We start from the raw sequence: 9,266 nt of genomic DNA on the forward strand, positions 1-9,266 counted from the left end.
CATGCATTATTGTACTCAAGAGGGGAGTTTGACAGAGTACACAGTAAAAGTACTCTGAATAGTATTTATCAATCCTCAACCTCCAAGCTATTTTAATATAGATTTGAAGAAAACAACCTCGATGCTGACTTGACCACGCAAACGGGAAATACGGCCGCATCAATTCAGCAGTGTCAGTAACATCAAACAGAGAGAAACTCTACTTTATAAGATAGGGATTCATGGCTGACAGTGCCAGACAGACAGACCAACAGACCGACAGACGCGCGCACACATACGCACCCACACACGGACAGACTGTCTTCTGTATGTTTTGCATGTAGCCATATATTCAATGTATATTCGTGCAAACACGCACTGCAAAGAGTATGAACCTTTATTTTGAAGAGTACAGCGCAAGCATAGGGCAAACTAGCCAATCAGAAGCAAGGAGGCACTGGCGTCCCACCCACCTATGGAAACAAAACATTGAGTGGTATACTTGTTTTAACAGTAAGAAACAGAAAAACTAAAAAACGAGCTGAATTTCCGTTTTTTCGTTTTGGGGCATACCTTGGTCCTCAACTTGCTGTATTTGAGTAATGATCAGACTAACAACAACATCAACAGGTAGGCCTAGACCACTAATAGTTCAATAACAAGTGCTTTCATTATTTTTTCCAAACGATAAACCATTTATCGAATAGATATTGTCTCTGCTGCACATTGTGATTTATTTCTAAGCTAGCAAACTGAAAGCTGTGTGTAATACATTTCCAGTTTAATACCAGTTATACAGATTCATATTTATATTATCTTTATCTCAGGCTGATAGTAAACTTTATATTAGAGCAGGTGAAACGTGAGTGCGTGCACAAAATGGACGTAGAGGATTCCATGGTTGCTATGGTTTGACGCAGGACTAGCGTCAATATCGGATCAATATTTAAACCATAACAACCTGAAAACTACCTGAAGACGGTCACGAAAATATTTTCTCCGCTTTCACGCGACGATTCTTCCAAATTAGCGTTTCTACTCAAGTCTTTTTACATCCCGACAAGAGTCAGAGACCCCCTGAGAGTTATTACAGCGAGAAAACACACTTTCATTATGGAAAATGTAAGATTTCATGACTTTGAAAGTCCCCGTTGTTTCCAATGTGATTTGCCGTCGACATTTTTCAGAAACCTCACAGTTTAGTGATGTTTATCAAATCATTTAGGCTCCTGTAACGCATTAAACACTAACCATCAGATTAAGGTCAAGTTGCTATTTTGACGACTCAATTAATGAATCCATGCATTACAAACTACCAAAAATACACATGAATTCATCAAAACTATAGGCTATGACAATATTAACAAATAAATGTTGTATATATCTAATAATTGAAAGGTGATATAGCCTAGAAAGTTAATATAAATGATTTTTATTAGTAATACAAATCATTTATATTAACTTTCTAGGCTATATCACCCACCCAGCTTCAAGCTGAAATACATTCATGTTGTAACTTTGAATGTAGCTAATTAAAGTTATTCTGAAGTACTTTAACTTAGCATTATTTCCATCAGATGTGCAATATTATATGTTCAAACAGTAAACAGACATATGCTTAATATATATAATATTATATACACTTCACATAGGCCTATGCCTCAATAAAGCACAATATTAACTGACATGAGGGCCTAAAGGTGGGTCTTGATTTGTTTCCGGACCTGTCTCGTCTTGAGGAGGTTTTCAGACTTTGATTACACGTTTCATGTTCCTTCATTTATGATTTTTATCCAACAACCACATCCATCTTTGGCAAGTTAATCTTCCAGCACATAAAACTAGTAATAACACATTTGATTTGTATACCACGACATGACAAAATACTTGAAAAAGGTCCATCCTGCATGTACTTGTAGAGCCTCATCCTAACATGAGTGTGTGTTGTTGCAGGGTCGAGTGCCCGTCCTCCCGCAGGACAACCAGACAGGAAGGAGAGTCTCTGCCCGCCAGAGGAGGCCTGCAGTCTGCAGACAGTGTCCCTGCTGCAGGGACGACCAGGTGAGACATCTGATCCCCAACTCTGTTCCTTGAAATTGTACACAGTTTAATCCACAAGATTATTTGACAGGTTTACAAAAAGGCAAACACATAGTGGAATATATTCAATACTAACTTGTTTGAGACTAGACAAGGTCCATTGTACAGGACTAATGCCCCAAATACTCACATTTCAAGTAATCCTCTGCAGTGCATCTGATGTAGATGTTTCCTCTTGTAAAATGATAAAAGTATTTTGTTAAGTAAGAAGTTTACTAGAGTCTGACATCCTCTCGTGTTTTGCTGACCTTCTCCAGGTGCCACATACAAAGCGCAGGCGCCCTGCTGCTTCTGCAGACCTTCCCCAGAAAAGGAAGCAGACCTCCGCTGCTCTTCCTCCTAAACCTGCTGACCTGCCACCTGTCTCTAATGTGGCCCCCAGCCCCCGGACCTCCACTGCTCCTCTGCACCTCGACAACCCTATCAGGATCCACAATCGCTCAGTCGAGGAGTACCAGCTCATCTACCATGAAGTTGTGGATAACATGCTGAGGTACGTTGTGTCACAAATAAAATGAGTCAGTTCATTTACAGAGTTTAGACTCTCTTAGAAATCTATCTCTCTATTTTCCTTCATCATAAAGATTTATTTTGTGTTTCTCCTCTCAGGTTCCCGAACGGTCTCCTGCGTCCATATAGTTTGGGTCTGGGTCGTCGTATCAAGCAGAAGCTGTGGGAGCGACTGGACCGTCCGATGTTCACAGAGACAGTGGATGAAGACGGTCTGGTCCATGTGGACGTGTCCTACGGTGCTGGAGTCCAGCCTCCGCTCTTCAACGTGGATGTTTCTGGTGAACCAGAGCCCGAATATCCACCAGCAAAAAGGGCAAAGCACTAAGACACACTCTCATAAGCTGACATGTCTAAATAACACTGTGCTTTAAGTTTAGTTTAGTTTTTTTAAGTTTCATTTGAGTAGTTTTAAGTTTTAAGTATGGCAGTTAAGTTTAAGTTTATTAAGTGTAGAGTTAAGTCTTTAGTGCCAAGCATAAGTATTAAGTGTTAAGTCTTTAGTTTTAAGTATTTAGTCATAAGTATAACTATAAAGTGTTAAGAGTAAGTGTTTAGTTTAAGTTTTTAGTTAAAGTATTTTGTTTGAAGTATTTAGTATTAAGTGTACGTTTTTACTGCTAAGTATAAGTATTAAGTGTTTAGTTTAAGTATTTAGTAATAAGTTTAAGAATGTAGTGTTAAGAATAAGTATTTAGTGTTAAGAGTTAGTATTTAGTTTGAGATAAGTTTACTTTCATTGATCTTAATGTATCTCACCACTGATTAATTGTCTTCCTCTGAATCAGTTCATGCTCCTCTGTTAACAGTCTTCTCAATCAGCTTCAGCCTCAACAGCAACAGTTATCACCTGCCAGAACACCTGCTCCACCCTCCAGCCTCCACCTGTTACTTCTACCAGACAAAACATCAGCCTTGCTCTGCAGCCTGTGAGATGACAGACTCCTCTCCACCTGCAGCCTCTGTCAGCAACCTGCAGCCATCTCCTCCAACTGCACATTCTGTTGAATAGCTGATGGCTAAACCTCCATCTACAGCCTTTGCCAGTGCACCTGTGCCTACACCTCTCGAAGTGAACTGCTATCCGAGCCTCCACCTACAGCCTCTATAAGGAAACCTGCACAGATGTTATCCTACTGCCATTTGGAGACCTGAGTGGAACAGCAAGGACCAGAGAAACACGCGCAGATATAGTCCTTCAGTTAATATGCAAAAATATTTCTGTGTTATTAAAGCTGGCTTTCTGTTTACATTCTGTTCATTTGTTCTTCTTCTCACAGGTGTTTTCAAACGTTGTGTGAAAGACTGAGCACACACTCCTCAACATGAACCTGACTGACTGTGATGATGCCTTCGGATCAGGGGGGCACTGGTTCAATCCCCACTGCAGTCAGCATGTCGTTGTGTCCCTGGGCTTCACCCCAAATAGCTCCTGTGAGGATTGTCTACAGTATTGAGTGTATGTAAGTCGCTTTAAGGTAAAAGCAACTAACAAGTGACATATAGAGGTCAGTGGCAGGGTCATTTTTTGATCATGGGGCATCACCCTTGTACAGCATCAGGACAATATCTCTATGGAGTCAGACACTGAAAGTGTGCTGGAGGCTGATGCGTTGACTGGGACAGATGGAAAGATGAGGCTGATGAGACTGATCTGCGAGGAACGAACTAGGGGCAGAGAAATAATCATATTTTAACCCTTTAATTGCCAGACCAAGAAGAAATCTATGGACAAATTATTTCTTTGCATTTTGTTATCAAATAGGACAAATAACCACAAACCATTTTAATTTTTTTTACTGACCACACAGTTTTGTTTTTATGAGCCTCTACCAACTGGTCGAGCTGGCCTTGGCAAAAGTGCATTTTCAACAATCATCATATAGTACAGTATTTGTATGCATCAAACTCAAAAACACAAACACATTTTTTCTTTTATGGAAGATGAGCAATATATACAACCAGATATATTCATAAAAATTAATAAATTATAATTGTAAAACAAAAAAGAAATGGAAAAAAGTAATGGAAAGTGTTTTTCATTATAAAAAGTTTGGCCTAACAACAAACAACTGGCCTAACAGCAAATGTCTATATCCTGTGTTGGCCTAACTTGCTCATGTGTGTGCAACTTTGGGCTGCATTTCATGCATGAAAGGTGCTATATAAGTTATTATCGCTCTTTCACTCTGAGACTCATAAGGCAGTACTAGATTTAGTAATATTACCATGAATCTAGCCATTTATTTACCATATTTTATTGGAAAACATCTCTGAAACTCTGAAAAAGTCGTATTGCTAGTTTACAATATGAAGGCCAATTCGACCGATTGGTTGAGCATATTTTCAAAAAATTAATTACACCCTTGTTACAAAAATGTTTTGTGCATCAAGTTATATAATAATGTTCAGTCAGTGCTCTGACACTAAGATATGTCAAAAATGATATGGTTACCTTACAAAAGTTGACCAAAAAGAGTGATTTCTTCAGGAGTGATTTTTAGCATGCCAACTTTCTCAGTGGAAGCTAGCTGAAGGGCATTCTGTTCGAACCACAGTGACATCTAGAGGTTGTTTTGTGCATAACATGTCAACCAAACGATAGAGCTGGCTGAATCAGAAGGAGTTACACTTTTTTATTTATTTTTCAACAAGATATCAAAACACAAAATGTGCTCTACCAAATGGTGGCGCTGGCTGTTAAAGGTTAAGACAGCATCATCATAAGAGGCCAACAAGAGTGACAGGGTGTGTCACTTTGCTGAAGGATAGACCAGCTATGCAGGATATTCTCTGAAGATTTCCCAATGGGTAAAAGCTGCTGCTGGAGTACTGACTGGAAGTAGTGCTGATATCATGTCTACCATATCCTCTTAAAATACTCTGTCCAACAATATAAGTCGAATGACACATTTTTATAGTCAAACAGTATCACTCTCATTAAGAATTTATGGCAGAACATCATTTTATCTCTCATCAAAGATAGCAGAAAACATGCATTATTGTACTCAAGAGGGGAGTTTGACAGAGTACACAGTAAAAGTACTCTGAATAGTATTTATCAATCCTCAACCTCCAAGCTATTTTAATATAGATTTGAAGAAAACAACCTCGATGCTGACTTGACCACGCAAACGGGAAATACGGCCGCATCAATTCAGCAGTGTCAGTAACATCAAACAGAGAGATACTCTACTTTATAAGATAGGGATTCATGGCTGACAGTGCCAGACAGACAGACCAACAGACCGACAGACGCGCGCACACATACGCACCCACACACGGACAGACTGTCTTCTGTATGTTTTGCATGTAGCCATATATTCAATGTATATTCGTGCAAACACGCACTGCAAAGAGTATGAACCTTTATTTTGAAGAGTACAGCGCAAGCATAGGGCAAACTAGCCAATCAGAAGCAAGGAGGCACTGGCGTCCCACCCACCTATGGAAACGAAACATTGAGTGGTATACTTGTTTTAACAGTAAGAAACAGAAAAACTAAAAAACGAGCTGAATTTCCGTTTTTTCGTTTTGGGGCATACCTTGGTCCTCAACTTGCTGTATTTGAGTAATGATCAGACTAACAACAACATCAACAGGTAGGCCTAGACCACTAATAGTTCAATAACAAGTGCTTTCATTATTTTTTCCAAACGATAAACCATTTATCGAATAGATATTGTCTCTGCTGCACATTGTGATTTATTTCTAAGCTAGCAAACTGAAAGCTGTGTGTAATACATTTCCAGTTTAATACCAGTTATACAGATTCATATTTATATTATCTTTATCTCAGGCTGATAGTAAACTTTATATTAGAGCAGGTGAAACGTGACTGCGTGCACAACATGGACGTAGAGGATTCCATGGTTGCTATGGTTTGACGCAGGACTAGCGTCAATATCGGATCAATATTTAAACCATAACAACCTGAAAACTACCTGAAGACGGTCACGAAAATATTTTCTCCGCTTTCACGCGACGATTCTTCCAAATTAGCGTTTCTACTCAAGTCTTTTTACATCCCGACAAGAGTCAGAGACCCCCTGAGAGTTATTACAGCGAGAAAACACACTTTCATTATGGAAAATGTAAGATTTCATGACTTTGAAAGTCCCCGTTGTTTCCAATGTGATTTGCCGTCGACATTTTTCAGAAACCTCACAGTTTAGTGATGTTTATCAAATCATTTAGGCTCCTGTAACGCATTAAACACTAACCATCAGATTAAGGTCAAGTTGCTATTGTGACGACTCAATTAATGAATCCATGCATTACAAACTACCAAAAATACACATGAATTCATCAAAACTATAGGCTATGACAATATTAACAAATAAATGTTGTATATATCTAATAATTGAAAGGTGATATAGCCTAGAAAGTTAATATAAATGATTTTTATTAGTAATACAAATCATTTATATTAACTTTCTAGGCTATATCACCCACCCAGCTTCAAGCTGAAATACATTCATATTGTAACTTTGAATGTAGCTAATTAAAGTTATTCTGAAGTACTTTAACTTAGCATTATTTCCATCAGATGTGCAATATTATATGTTCAAACAGTAAACAGACATATGCTTAATATATATAATATTATATACACTTCACATAGGCCTATGCCTCAATAAAGCACAATATTAACTGACATGAGGGCCTAAAGGTGGGTCTTGATTTGTTTCCGGACCTGTCTCGTCTTGAGGAGGTTTTCAGACTTTGATTACACGTTTCATGTTCCTTCATTTATGATTTTTATCCAACAACCACATCCATCTTTGGCAAGTTAATCTTCCAGCACATAAAACTAGTAATAACACATTTGATTTTTATACCACGACATGACAAAATACTTGAAAAAGGTCCATCCTGCATGTACTTGTAGAGCCTCATCCTAACATGAGTGTGTGTTGTTGCAGGGTCGAGTGCCCGTCCTCCCGCAGGACAACCAGACAGGAAGGAGAGTCTCTGCCCGCCAGAGGAGGCCTGCAGTCTGCAGACAGTGTCCCTGCTGCAGGGACGACCAGGTGAGACATCTGATCCCCAACTCTGTTCCTTGAAATTGTACACAGTTTAATCCACAAGATTATTTGACAGGTTTACAAAAAGGCAAACACATAGTGGAATATATTCAATACTAACTTGTTTGAGACTAGACAAGGTCCATTGTACAGGACTAATGCCCCAAATACTCACATTTCAAGTAATCCTCTGCAGTGCATCTGATGTAGATGTTTCCTCTTGTAAAATGATAAAAGTATTTTGTTAAGTAAGAAGTTTACTAGAGTCTGACATCCTCTCGTGTTTTGCTGACCTTCTCCAGGTGCCACATACAAAGCGCAGGCGCCCTGCTGCTTCTGCAGACCTTCCCCAGAAAAGGAAGCAGACCTCCGCTGCTCTTCCTCCTAAACCTGCTGACCTGCCACCTGTCTCTAATGTGGCCCCCAGCCCCCGGACCTCCACTGCTCCTCTGCACCTCGACAACCCTATCAGGATCCACAATCGCTCAGTCGAGGAGTACCAGCTCATCTACCATGAAGTTGTGGATAACATGCTGAGGTACGTTGTGTCACAAATAAAATGAGTCAGTTCATTTACAGAGTTTAGACTCTCTTAGAAATCTATCTCTCTATTTTCCTTCATCATAAAGATTTATTTTGTGTTTCTCCTCTCAGGTTCCCGAACGGTCTCCTGCGTCCATATAGTTTGGGTCTGGGTCGTCGTATCAAGCAGAAGCTGTGGGAGCGACTGGACCGTCCGATGTTCACAGAGACAGTGGATGAAGACGGTCTGGTCCATGTGGACGTGTCCTACGGTGCTGGAGTCCAGCCTCCGCTCTTCAACGTGGATGTTTCTGGTGAACCAGAGCCCGAATATCCACCAGCAAAAAGGGCAAAGCACTAAGACACACTCTCATAAGCTGACATGTCTAAATAACACTGTGCTTTAAGTTTAGTTTAGTTTTTTTAAGTTTCATTTGAGTAGTTTTAAGTTTTAAGTATGGCAGTTAAGTTTAAGTTTATTAAGTGTAGAGTTAAGTCTTTAGTGCCAAGCATAAGTATTAAGTGTTAAGTCTTTAGTTTTAAGTATTTAGTCATAAGTATAACTATAAAGTGTTAAGAGTAAGTGTTTAGTTTAAGTTTTTAGTTAAAGTATTTTGTTTGAAGTATTTAGTATTAAGTGTACGTTTTTACTGCTAAGTATAAGTATTAAGTGTTTAGTTTAAGTATTTAGTAATAAGTTTAAGAATGTAGTGTTAAGAATAAGTATTTAGTGTTAAGAGTTAGTATTTAGTTTGAGATAAGTTTACTTTCATTGATCTTAATGTATCTCACCACTGATTAATTGTCTTCCTCTGAATCAGTTCATGCTCCTCTGTTAACAGTCTTCTCAATCAGCTTCAGCCTCAACAGCAACAGTTATCACCTGCCAGAACACCTGCTCCACCCTCCAGCCTCCACCTGTTACTTCTACCAGACAAAACATCAGCCTTGCTCTGCAGCCTGTGAGATGACAGACTCCTCTCCACCTGCAGCCTCTGTCAGCAACCTGCAGCCATCTCCTCCAACTGCACATTCTGTTGAATAGCTGATGGCTAAACCTCCATCTACAGCCTTTGCCAGTGCACCTGTGCCTACACCTCTCGAAGTGAACTGCTATCCGAGCCTCCA

General features: G+C 39.4%; 2 long non-coding RNA genes across 2 annotated transcripts; both read left to right on the top strand.

Annotated features, from left to right (window-relative positions):
• The first annotated feature begins 480 nt into the window (after positions 1–480).
• On the top strand, positions 481–4,096 carry LOC117488723. Its single transcript, XR_004556547.1, has 4 exons — positions 481–609; positions 1,933–2,040; positions 2,337–2,572; positions 2,689–4,096. It is a non-coding gene; the product is annotated as an uncharacterized LOC117488723 (long non-coding RNA).
• A 1,939-nt stretch (positions 4,097–6,035) lies between these two features.
• Positions 6,036–8,721, top strand: LOC117488724. The gene is made up of 4 exons (XR_004556548.1): positions 6,036–6,191; positions 7,515–7,622; positions 7,919–8,154; positions 8,271–8,721. It is a non-coding gene; the product is annotated as an uncharacterized LOC117488724 (long non-coding RNA).
• Positions 8,722–9,266: the final 545 nt, after the last annotated feature.

Source organism: Trematomus bernacchii, unplaced genomic scaffold (assembly GCF_902827165.1).
Source record: "Trematomus bernacchii unplaced genomic scaffold, fTreBer1.1, whole genome shotgun sequence".
NCBI classification, from domain to species: Eukaryota; Metazoa; Chordata; class Actinopteri; order Perciformes; family Nototheniidae; genus Trematomus; species Trematomus bernacchii.